Source organism: Cibotium barometz, chromosome 27, assembly GCF_041138505.1.
Source record: "Cibotium barometz isolate CiBa-2024 chromosome 27, ASM4113850v1, whole genome shotgun sequence".
Classification (NCBI taxonomy): Eukaryota; Viridiplantae; Streptophyta; class Polypodiopsida; order Cyatheales; family Cibotiaceae; genus Cibotium; species Cibotium barometz.
Window position 1 is genome coordinate 53597046 of NC_141072.1, and position 12354 is coordinate 53609399.

The 12354-nt window shown below is 43.1% G+C and overlaps 1 pseudogene; it reads left to right on the top strand.

Moving 5' to 3' along the window:
• The first annotated feature begins 10471 nt into the window (after positions 1-10471).
• LOC147623522 (inositol transporter 1 pseudogene) lies at positions 10472-12079 on the top strand (annotated as a pseudogene).
• Positions 12080-12354: the final 275 nt, after the last annotated feature.

Here is a 12354-nt window from a genome sequence, read left to right on the forward strand (position 1 = left end):
GTTTATTTGGACCGAAGAATGTGACCGTGCCTATGAGCTATTAAAGAAGGCCTTGGCGAGTGCTCCAATCTTGAGAATGCCTAACTGGGATTTACTCTTCCATGTGCATATTGATGCATCAAACTTTGCTATTGGGTGTGTGTTAACTCAACCTGGAGAACACAAGCTAGACTACCCCATTAGCTTTGCCAGTCGCCAGTTGAACAATGCTGAGATGAACTACACCACTACGGAGCGAGAAGGGTTGGCAATGATATATGCAGTAAGGAAATTTCGTTATTACCTCCTTGCCACTAAGTTTGTTTTCTATGTAGATCATCAAGCATTGTTGTATCTGGTAAACAAACCATGCTCCACAGGAAGAATCACATGATGGCTATTGATTCTTCTTGAGTTTGATTTCACTATTGTTGTGAGACCTGGCAAAAAACATGATATGGCTGATCATTTGTCTCGCATACCTAATGGTGAGGCTCCTACGGGGGTTGATGATGACTTACCTGACACTTCCCTGTTCATGGTGGAGACAATGCCTGAATGGAGTGAGAAGATTGTTAACTTTTTGGTTAATGGCTTTCCACCCAAGGAGCTTCGTAAAGATCTAGCTCGAAAGCTGATCAAAGAATGCGAACCCTATTGCCTGATAGCAGGGACTCTTTATAAAAGAGGAAAGGATAACGTTCTTAGGCGTTGTGCCCGAGAGGATGAGTATCTATACATTTTGCAAGAGGCACATATGGGCGTAGCCGGTGGTCACTTCTCAGGAGACTTAACTGCGCGAAAGATCTTACAATCAGGGTATTGGTGGCCCACTATGTTCCAAGATGCATCACTCTTTGTGAAGGGTTGCGATGAATGCCAACGATACAAGAAACCCCAACGGAAAGATCAGATGTCCCTACATCCAATCAAAGTAAACCAACCATTTGAAAAGTGGGGTTTAGACTTTGTAGGTCCGATTAGCCCAGTGGCCCGAAACACACAATCTCGCTATATTATTGTGGCCACTGACTATATGACCAAATGGGCTGAAGCGAAAGCGACACGTAAGGCAGATGCGAGGACAACAGCCAAGTTCCTCTTTGAAAATATAATCACACGATTCGGTTGTCCTTTTGAACTTGTGAGCGACAATGGTACACATTTTATAAATGAAGTGATTAAGGAGCTCACAACAAATTTCATGATATCCCATCATAAATCTACTCCTTACTATTCGCAAGCGAATGGCCAAGCCGAGAGTACCAACAAGACCTTAATCTCTATTTTGACAAAGACAGTTGAAGCTCATCGCACGGATTGGGATCTAAAGCTTACGACAGCTTTATGGGCCTATCGTACTGCGTACAAAGTGGCTATTAATTGCACACCATTCAAAATGGTATATGGCCAAGAAGCAGTCATGCCATGGGAATTTGTCATTCCTAGTCTTCGTGTTGCTACTCAAGAGGGTTGGGATGGTAATCCCTTAGTAGAGCGTCTATATATCCTTGAGCGGCTAAACGAAGAAAGACAATTGGCTGTATACAATGCCCTTGTGGAGAAGGATAGAAGGAAAAAATGGTTTGATCGCCATCTAAAGGACAAGGACATCAAGGTTGGGGATAAAGTCCTGATGTATGGAGTGCGAAACAAAAAGAAGAAGCTCAAATATGCTGGTAAGGGACCATATAGAGTATGTGAAATTACCCTGCAAGGTACCATCAGAGTGGAGACTCTCGATAGAGTTGAAACCATTGGATTCCTTAATGGGAGTAAATTCAAACGATACTATGACCCCCTGAGCCAGGAGGAGTTACATGCAATCCATCAAAAGAAGGCAGCTAAAGAACAAGCTGAGCTTAAAAAGATACAAGCGAGAGTCGAAGCCAAAGAACGTCAACAGCATGCTAGGAGACAACGAGAAGCCAACTTGGGAATTACGCAAGTATTTTTCGAGGAAGCAGAAGAGGATGCACTGGAATCTGACCCACCTCTAAGATACCCAATTGAGTTACAGAGTCCTTACGGGGAGGTGCTGTATAATGCATTATTGGATACAGGAGCTCAACACAATTTGCTATCATATGGCGTGTGGTGTCAACTGGGAAAACCACCTCTATCCAAGAGTTCTATCCAAGTTCAAGGAATCAACAAGAAGAAAACCCCTGTCTCAGGAATTCTGCACACTCCGGTTGCTTATGACAAGGGAACCGTAATTCAAAGCTTTTTGGTTATGCCTGCTGGTACCATGGAAGGGACTGTAAACTTAGGGCGCAAATGGATGATGGCCACCAAGTGCAATATCGATTGGGCAACCAGACGAGTCACAACGCAAGAACCAACACTCAGTCTGACCGCTCAAAATCCCGCACCTAAGTCATCAACTCAAATGCTAGATAATGAAAAATCACAAAGTCCAGTGGCAAAACCATCTTTGATTGTTTGCCACCCCTCTAACGCTTCAACGCCAAGAGTGGAAACAGGCAGTGTGGTCTCTAAGGCTCCGCTCACTATGCCAAAGAGTATATACAAATGGGTCCCTAAAGCTTCGTTAACAGCTACTTCCCCTGCTCAATCTCGTTCAGCCACCAAGAAGCCTCGTAAAAGGAAAGCAGCTACCCACCCGAAAAAGGGCAATGTAACATCACGATGGATCCCTAAAAAATTATTAGTAGCCCAAGGGTACTACGAGGGAAATGACCAGATTTGGGTCCCTAAACAGAAGCTGAATCCCTCTACATCACCTGTAAAACCTTGCAAACCAATTGTTGCCACCCCAACGATAATTCAAGATCGTGGTAAGGGAAAGGTAACAGAGTGCTCCACACCACTTCTTCCAGAGTTAGTTTGGATTTCCAAACGATATCGATCATTACCACCTAGCTCAGGAAGGGGGGAGCCACATGAAGCTTCTAGCTCCTCATGCCAGGCACACACTGATATAGAAGTTTCTACATGCTCTACACCTACTCTTGCCAACACCCAACAAAAAACCGATGAGTCTACGTCTCCCTTTGTATTAGTATCATCGAAAACCATTTCCTCCATTCGTCAATGGGAGCGTACACTACCATCTCTGCAATTGGGGATGTGGCCACAAGGGTCATAAAAAGCTATCTGCCCACATCACAACCTATGACCCGCTGGACAAATTGGTTCCAAGAGGCTGCAACATCATTGCAAATAATATGATCTACCCAAGGGAAGGGGGAGCATGTACTCACGCTCGACATTCTAATGCTTCCTCCTTATAACCTTCTCCCCTGACCATGTAATTGCCAAATTCAAGGGGATGTATATATATAGCTTCATACATTTAAAAAAAAAAAACAAAGAAAAGAAAAACAAAAAATAGTAAAAAGAGCAAGAGCACAAAAACAAGAGAAATATCCGTATACAATCAAGAACTAGATTGTCGTGTCATAAACCTACTGATGCTATATCTGTGTTTGCAGATATGGCAGATGCCCGATCATCATACACTTCATCCACTCCTACCTTTGGTGAGAGGTATCATCTGTACCTTTCTCAGATATTCCACATGTGCTATCCTGTAATTGAAACTGAATGGGATCATATAGATGTACTAGCCAGAGAGGAAAATATTGAGGAATTAGAATGGCTAATTCGCCTATTGACCATGACTGACCCCTACTCTGTAGAGGACATATCCCCAATGCTTTCCTTTTCCACAAGATGACTATCCTCGCATGGTTACATTTTTGATGAGTTTATGTGGATGGGAAAATGAAAAGGAAATATCTGACAATGATGAATGGATGGATGAAACTCATGGCACTACTGAGGTTGACTTTATTTGTTTGGATGATGCGGATAGAGGCTTAGCCTTAGGGCTAGAGCCAGGACTCTACAACATCCTGTTACTGTATCCTCAGTAGTAGTGTGGTGACTGGTAGGTAGGTTAGCGTTTTCAAGTTTTTTCTAGTTTAGATTCCTTAAACAAGTCTTGAAATTTTCACACTGATGTGCCTCTCGAGGTATAGTGCTTGTTAATTGATTGTACAGGTTGAAAAGTTTGAGGTGGGTTTGCTTTCAAGTCCTGAGACTGCCGCAACGTTCATCAAAATATATCTACATCAAATTGCAAGCTGTCTCGTCAAATCAAGGAGATCTCCAATTACAGGTGTAATTCTTCCATACCCACTCTCTTTGGTTTTTACTGTTCAATCAATTGCATAAACTATAATGCATGACCACATGGAAATTGTCAATGTACTACTTAGTTTTTGAAGTTGCTTGCATGTAGTGTAAATCATTAATGAGCTTAACTTTATTGGAAATATTCCTAGGCAGCATGACATCTTTAGTTAACCTTGGAATACGATTGTCTTAGGTCTAGGGTCAAACCATCTTAATGTTTGACACCTGGCCATGTGTGTGTTGACCTCTAGGACATAGCTATTACCCCTTTGTCGAAAGGATGCAAGACAAATTATAGTTCAGGAGCGAAGATCAAAAGAAATAGATTATTAAAAAAAAAGTCTACAATAAATGGCAATACAAGTCTATGATGTGCTTTAATGTTGGCCTATCGCCTTATTGATACTTGGTAGGCGAGGAGTATTCTACTCCAGACCGATGCCTTGGTTGGTAGGGGGTAGCCTTGGCTAAAGTGAGCTAATAGATTCCTGGATAATGCCTTGTGTTAAACATGGTACCAGGATCGATGTTAGTTTTGCCTTAGGAAGGTCGCCATTGTGTGTAAAAATTGTCACGTGCAAAAAAAAAAAAGAGGCAAAACGCTCCTGTAACTCTGATGTTTCTTGTTTCCCTAGGCTTGTGGTATTAACTTGTTCTTAGAGTAGACACAGTGTGGTCATGTGTTTATTTATTAAGCTTGGTTATTTTCCTTGACTTAGGCCAATTATAAACCTTGATTAACCTTTGACACCTTGCTTACTCTTGATTTACTTTTAATAATTTTAAACTCCTGTTAATTTGCTACACTAGCTCATTCATGTGACTCTTAAACTAAGTTCTCATAGCAACATCCATTGTGGTCTAACATGCTTGAATTTATACACTTTATATCTTTTGAATTCCAGCATACCTTCACTCTACTTCCCTGTTTTGCAGACGGTCTACCACAACAACCCTCTCGAGCTTACCATACCATAGCTTCCGAGGACGGAATCTACATCAGGAAGGGGGGCATGTTAACCTATGACGGACATTGAGACGTACTATGTTTTACGTCATTAATTTAAATATTCTGAGTCATGGGCCGGGCTTGTCGGCACCATATGTTAAGGATGAAGGGATTGGGTGATCGCCGATGAGAGGCGCACCTTGAATATCAGTAGGATAAGGGTTAGGGTCGGCCGGCCATGTATGGGCACCCAAGTGTGAACGGCCAAGTCACCTATAAGAGTCAAATGTAACCCTAAAATCCTCATTCTCATGTGTTGTGAATACAAGAGTGCTCTTGCCTTATCTCTTTGGTTTCCTTCTCCTGCGTGTGTGAGAGAGAGAGAGAGAGTGAGAGAGTGATCGAGCACTGTGTAGCGGCACGGCGGCGGCGGAGAGGCGGTAGAGTGGCGACGGCGGCTCCTCCTTCACAGCTGCGACGCGGGAATCCTTCAAGGTGGCAGTTAAGCGGTGAGTGACACACCTTTTGCATTCTGTTTTGAGCTTGCCTTCCTGGTTGTATGCTTGCAGCCATTCGTGGCTCGCATACGGTGTCCGGCAAGTCCCCAGCTAACGACCTGTGCGGCAAAAGCGCACATGGAGATTTGGCCACACAAAGCTTGAGCACAAGGCTAGTTCTCCAAAATTTTGGCTACATGGAAAGATCTTCATGAAGTCTTGTGCTCAATTGCATGGATTTAGAAGCAATATTAAATGTTTATCAATCCTTATCCTTTTAATAATCCTTGTGGAGTTAGAAACATACATCAAAGTGTTTTTATGATGAAACTAAATTATTTATTTTTTTAGCATGTCTTACCTTGTATCCAAAGAGAATGCGGGGGAGAGGGAGAGCTTGAGTTTGCAAGCAAACACACACAAGAAAGAACAAGATACAAGAGAAAGATGGATGGCTGAATTTTATTTTATCTCCTTCTCTTCTCTACAATCATATATCTAAAAATATAAGGGTACATACTATAAGGGAAAGTACTCTCCTACAATAACATACAAATGGTTAGTCCATAGTGTGAACTCGACTATATGAGTTAGCGCTATAACTATGTCATAACTCGAGTACTCCAAAGTGGTTGTCACACACCCTGTCATCCACCACTGGTGGTATATCAGCCATAATCTCACCAACCATGCCAATGGCATAAATGCAGAAGCTATCACCTAGGGGAGTCATCAATGTCTGCATCACCAGTTGAGCTTGATATCTCAACACTTCCCCTCAAGCTAAATTCCATGCACAGTACTCCAAGTAAGCTCCTAACCTTGTGGAGCTTCTCTATGCCCAATGCCTTCAGGAAGATGTCAGCCACGTGATCCTCTATGTTGACATATGCTAGATCTACACACCTGCTAGAACCTTCTCCCTCACAAAGTGGCAATTCACCTCAATGTGCTTTGTTCTAACCTGGTATACTGGGCTACTAGCCAACTGTAGGTTACTCATATTGTCACAATAAATGATAGATTCCCTATCCACAGGCTCACCCATATCATCAAGTAGCTTCTGAACCCAGGTTACCTCTCATAAGTTGCCACATAGCAACACCCCTATACTCTGCCTTTGTGCTCTGACAAAGAAAATGTTGGCTATTTCTTACTACTCCAACTCAAAGAAGCACTCCCAAATGAGAACATAAAGCCACTAGTAGGCCTCCTGTCTTTGATACTACCAGTCCAATTAGCATCTGTGTACCTATGTAGTTATATCTCTATACTAGCCTCATAGAAAAGACCATAATCAATTGTGGACTTTATGTAACTAAGAATCCATCTAGCCATATCCAGGTGTGGCTTCCTAGGGGCTTGCATAAACTAACTCACAAGTCCAACAACATAGCTCAAGTCTGGCCTAGTAATGGTCATATAGATCAAGCTATCCACTATGTGCCTGTGCATAGTGGGGTCTCCAAAAGCTTACTTGTATTTGTAGAAAGCTTTGTGTTTTGCTCCAATAGCACTGAAATAGGCTTACAACCTGTCATACCATACTTAGAAAACATTTCCAAGCCATACTGCCTCTGTAATAACAAAACGCCATGACGTGATCTCACCACCTCTATGCACATCACCCAAATCCTTCATCTTAAACTTCTGCTTCAAAAGCCTTCTGACACATCATGTATGTAAGCATCACTATTGCCAGTGATAATCAAGTCATCCATATAAATGACTAATAGCATGATCTCTCTATTTGTCTTTTTCACATAAAGTGAAAAATATGTATTGGATATTGGAAATCCAATGGTAACAAGATACTCCCTGATTTTGTTTGACCATGTTCTCAGTGCCTACTTCAAGCCATACATGGCTTTGCGTAACCTCATAATATGGTGCTTGTATCATTTATACTTCTTCTTGCAAATCACCATGTAAAAAAGAATTCTTAACATCCATCTGATGTAAAGACCAACCCTTTGCTTCAGCCATAGTAATTCTCGCAAATTGAGCTAAATGTCTCCTCATAGTCAATGCCATAGATCTATGCATAACCCTTGGCAAACAATATCATCTTATACTTGCTCACTGAACCATCTATGTTATGGTTGACCTTATATACCCACTTATATCCAATTGTCTTTGTTTTCTTAGGCAAAGGAACTAACTCCCATGTTTCTTGTGCATCCAATGTTGCCATCTCTTCATTCATGGCATCTTTCCACTTTTATTTTCAAGTGCTTGCTCAAAATAAGGGATCCAACTCTTGTATTGCTTTAACCATCTAAGCATAATGATGGGTTGTATATCCATCATATCTCAACTTGTTAATAGGGTACCTAACCCTCGTAGACATACATACACCTAGATCACTACCAGGTGTCCTCAAAACAACTCCAGTTCTCCTTACACTAGGAGTAACCACAAACAAAATCCCAAGCTTCTTATCAAGGCTCTACTCAGAGCCACTAGAGTCACCATCCATATATGAGTGACTTGGTGACAGGTTAGGCATAAAAGGTTGATCTACCGTTTCCTTCCCTTTGCATGATACATGTGTATCTATAACATTTGTCCTCAACCTACTACCTGACCCGGACTAGCACTAGATCCACTACTACAGGACTCTCCATGTCCACTAAGCACCTATGATTGTTGTTTCTACTCTACATGTGGTGCAACATCAGTACTTCTTATATGCGCATCTTTTGTTGCGTTCATTGTTGCTACATAATAGCTACTCATCTCATTAAAGACAACATCTCTACTTACTCACATCTCACGAGTGGTAGGATTATAACATCTATAACTTTTTTTCTTTAAAGTATAACCAATGAAGATGCATTTCTCTACCTTTGTATCCAACTTTGTTCTCACTTCATTGGAAATAAGATTGGTTATAAATGTGTTCAATTTCTATAAGGATAAGAAGGCACTCAATGCTTGAAGATCTAGGGATCACATATACGCAAGGTATTGGTGATGTACAAGATGGTAATGTCACATGATGCATCAATAGCCGCAAGAACTCAAATGTGAAAGCAAATGTCTGTTTTGTTCGTGCACCTAAATTACCACCATGGTTAGAATCAAAGAATAATGTAAGTATATTTGATTATGGACATATATGTATAAAATATATGTGCTAGAGAAGAGCTATTTGCTGATTATGACTTTGATTAATCATTATAATTTTACTTAAAAATTCAATTGTTCCTTGTCAATGCCATGACTCCCACCAATTTAATTATTCATGCTTACCTTAGATAAGTGTGTATAAAAAAGGTTGTTTGAATAGCTAATAAGGTATTTCTCAACACCACATATCTATCAGAAATCTTTTGAATTGTGTGTTTGAGTACTTTGAAATCTACATCCTAAGAGAATTCAGGTGTTGAAATTATTTGAATACTTTGAAATCTACATCCTAAGAGAATGCGAGTGTTGAATTTATTCAAATGGTGTTTCTAAACTCCACATCTTACATCATTTATAACCAATTTTAAACTCATGCATACTAATGAGGGGAGCTTTGTGCTAAGTGCTCAACCACTTGATCAAAACTTTGCCAAATATCGAACATAGAAGATTTCTCAATTTAACCACGAATCATGGGATGGTTGATCCTTTGTAAGCTTGAAGTATATGGCTTTATAGTCAAATCTCTACTGGCGTTAAGCTTCAATGATTTATTGCTGGCGTTTCATGAGATGATGTTCACTCTTTGAGTTTTGTAATGTTTATACACAAAGAACATGCTAGTAGTCATTTGTGTGTCTTAACGTCACTTCAAATATTTTCTTTAAACATTTGGCCATTCAACCATACTACCTTGAGTATCCCATCATGCTTCTAGCTCATGCCGAAGGGTAGCCACACATTAATTTTCTATTGGTTTTTGCAAAACTATATCCACAAAAAGATGTCATGTATAGTGATCGAGGTAAAATATTCTATGCAAGATATCCTCTGTCTCTAGAGTTGATATAGATCGCCATTAAAGCTCCTTACCTAGAGAACATGGGTGGGCCAATGACCATCAATTTGGAATAAATATTTTGCAAGCAATAATATTGTTTACTCCACTTTTTTCTACAATTTAGTGCTTTGTAGTGTGAAAATTCTTACTATTTTCTTACAATAACTTCTAGAGTTATCTTAGAGCCACTAGCCTTGAAAAGCACTCCAAACGTTAGACCTAGTGGTGGAATTATTGCCTTGGACCTTAGGTGATGCACATAGAAACCCACAAATTCCAAGGTTCCTTGTTTAGTGGGTGCATAATTGTCACAACCTTGATATCCCCTTGAACCACTTGGAAGAAGTCATTAGATGAACCACCAACTCCATACATTGCATCTTAACCAACTTATGCGTATGAAATAATAGGGCCACTAATTCCAAAATACATATTAGCCCGACTAATTTGTAGACATTAAGGTGGAACCTTAGGAAAATGAAGATTTATAGCCTTGGCACGTTTTAGAAATGCTAAAACAGGGGACTACCAGCATTCACGATCTGCCAAAACCTCAGTAATTAAAAAGCGATTCGCGCCCACAAAAATATTTAATGGCGAGAGTTTCGAAAGATTTGATTTTACCAATTAAAAAAGAATTAATATTAAACAGAACCTTATAAAAAAGCTCGAAAAACGGACGTTTATACGCCAAAAGCAAGAGACGGAAAAGCATGATTTAGGCGCGAGAACGCAAAAGCAAAAAGGGCGAGAGAAAGCACAAGCAAAGCAGTGCACTAGCTTTTCATGTACGCTATAAAGACTGTTATCCTTGGAAGTGATCAGAGGCAAGTAATTAACCGACGCACATTCCTATTAAGGTATCTGAGAGCTCTTCGCAACATACGTTCTTACCAAGGTGATACAATCATGGAGTCCTGCACCGTGCGGCAGAATGGCATTCAAGTCGTTGCGGACACACCGGCGGCCGGCGGCACTAATACTACAGCTACGGGAGGCGCTATTGGTAATACCCCATCGACCAGCAGCAGCCTAGTGTCCAAGGTGAAGGCGCTGTGGAGTGGCTTATGGGGGAACCGGTACCTTCTGCGCCTGACGTGCGCGGCAGGGTTGGGCGGGCTTCTGTTCGGCTATGATACTGGCGTGATCTCGGGCGCGCTGCTGTACATCCGTCACGATTTTGAGGCGGTGGACAAGAGCGCGGTGATGCAGGAAACGATCGTAAGCACGGCGGTGGCGGGTGCCATCGTCGGCGCAGCAGCAGGCGGGTGGGTGAGCGACCGGTTTGGACGGAAGTGCGCCATCATTGGGGCGGACGTGCTGTTCGTGGTGGGTGCCGTGGTGATGGCGGTGGCGTGGGCTCCGTGGATACTCATTGTGGGGCGCGCTCTGGTAGGGCTGGGCGTGGGTGTGGCGTCGATGGCTGCGCCACTTTACATTGCGGAGGCATCTCCAGCCAAGTACCGCGGGGCACTGGTGAGCACCAATGTCTTCTTTATCACGGGCGGACAATTTGTATCTTACGCCATCAACGCTGCCTTCACCAAGGTGCGCGGAACTTGGCGGTGGATGCTCGGGGTGGCAGGCATGCCGGCGGTGCTACAGTTTCTCCTCATGATATGCTTGCTGCCGGAGTCGCCGCGCTGGCTCTACCGACGAAACAAGGATCAAGAGGCGTATTCCATCCTGCGGCGGATCTACCCAGACGAGCAGCTTAAGAATGAGGTGGAGGAGCTGAAGCGCTCTGTGGAGTCAGATAAGCTGTCCACGAGTGACGGGGCCACCAATAGCCCGACGTATCGCCGGAAGCTTCTCAAGGATGCGACTGAATTGTGGGAGGACCTCATGAAGAAGAAGGAGCTGCGCCTGGCGCTAGTGGCGGGCGTTGGCCTGCAGGTGTGCCAGCAGTTCGCGGGGATCAACACCGTCATGTACTACAGCCCCACCATCGTGCAGATGGCCGGCTACTCTTCTGCCAGTACAGCCGTGCTGCTGTCCATGCTGGTGGCGGGCATGAACGCTCTAGGCACCGTGGCGGGCATGTACCTGATCGAACGGCTGGGCAGGCGCCTCCTGGCCATCTCCAGCTTAGTCGGGGTGATGGCGTCCCTTGGGGTGCTGGCGTGCGCCTTCGTCTTCCACGTGGGCTGGGCGGCTGTGATGGGGCTAGGCCTCTATATCATCTGCTTCTCTCCTGGAATGGGACCCGTCCCTTGGGCGGTGAACTCGGAGATCTACCCGTTGAAATACAGGGGGCTGTGCGGAGGCATCGCAGCCACGGCCTGCTGGGTCTCCAACCTCGTCGTCTCTATGAGCTTCCTCTCCCTCACCAAAGCCCTGAGCCCTGCCTTCACCTTCCTCCTTTTCCTCAGCATTTGCGCCTTCGCCTTGCTCTTCGTCATCATCTTCGTCCCTGAGACCAAGGGCCTCTCCTTCGAAGAGGTGGAGAACATGTGGAAAAAGCGAACTGGCAAGGAAGTTCCGGCACTGGCGCCTGCTGCAAGGCCGTGCATCTGATGCTTGCAGTTCTGAACTTTATATACTAGCAATTTTTTGCAGTCCTGTAATTTACTGAACCCCATTATTATTTAGTTAATAAACATGTTAATTCAACATGCGCAATAATCCCTCTGTGGTTAAGTGTTTATAATCACACTAGGTGGAAGTGTTTATAATCACACTAGGTGGCAGGTGGTGGCAATGCCAAATAGGCTACATACTCTAGTGGATGGATCGTTATCTCATAAAGCTCTATACATGGAGTAGACTTTACTCTTTTGGACACCTTGTCT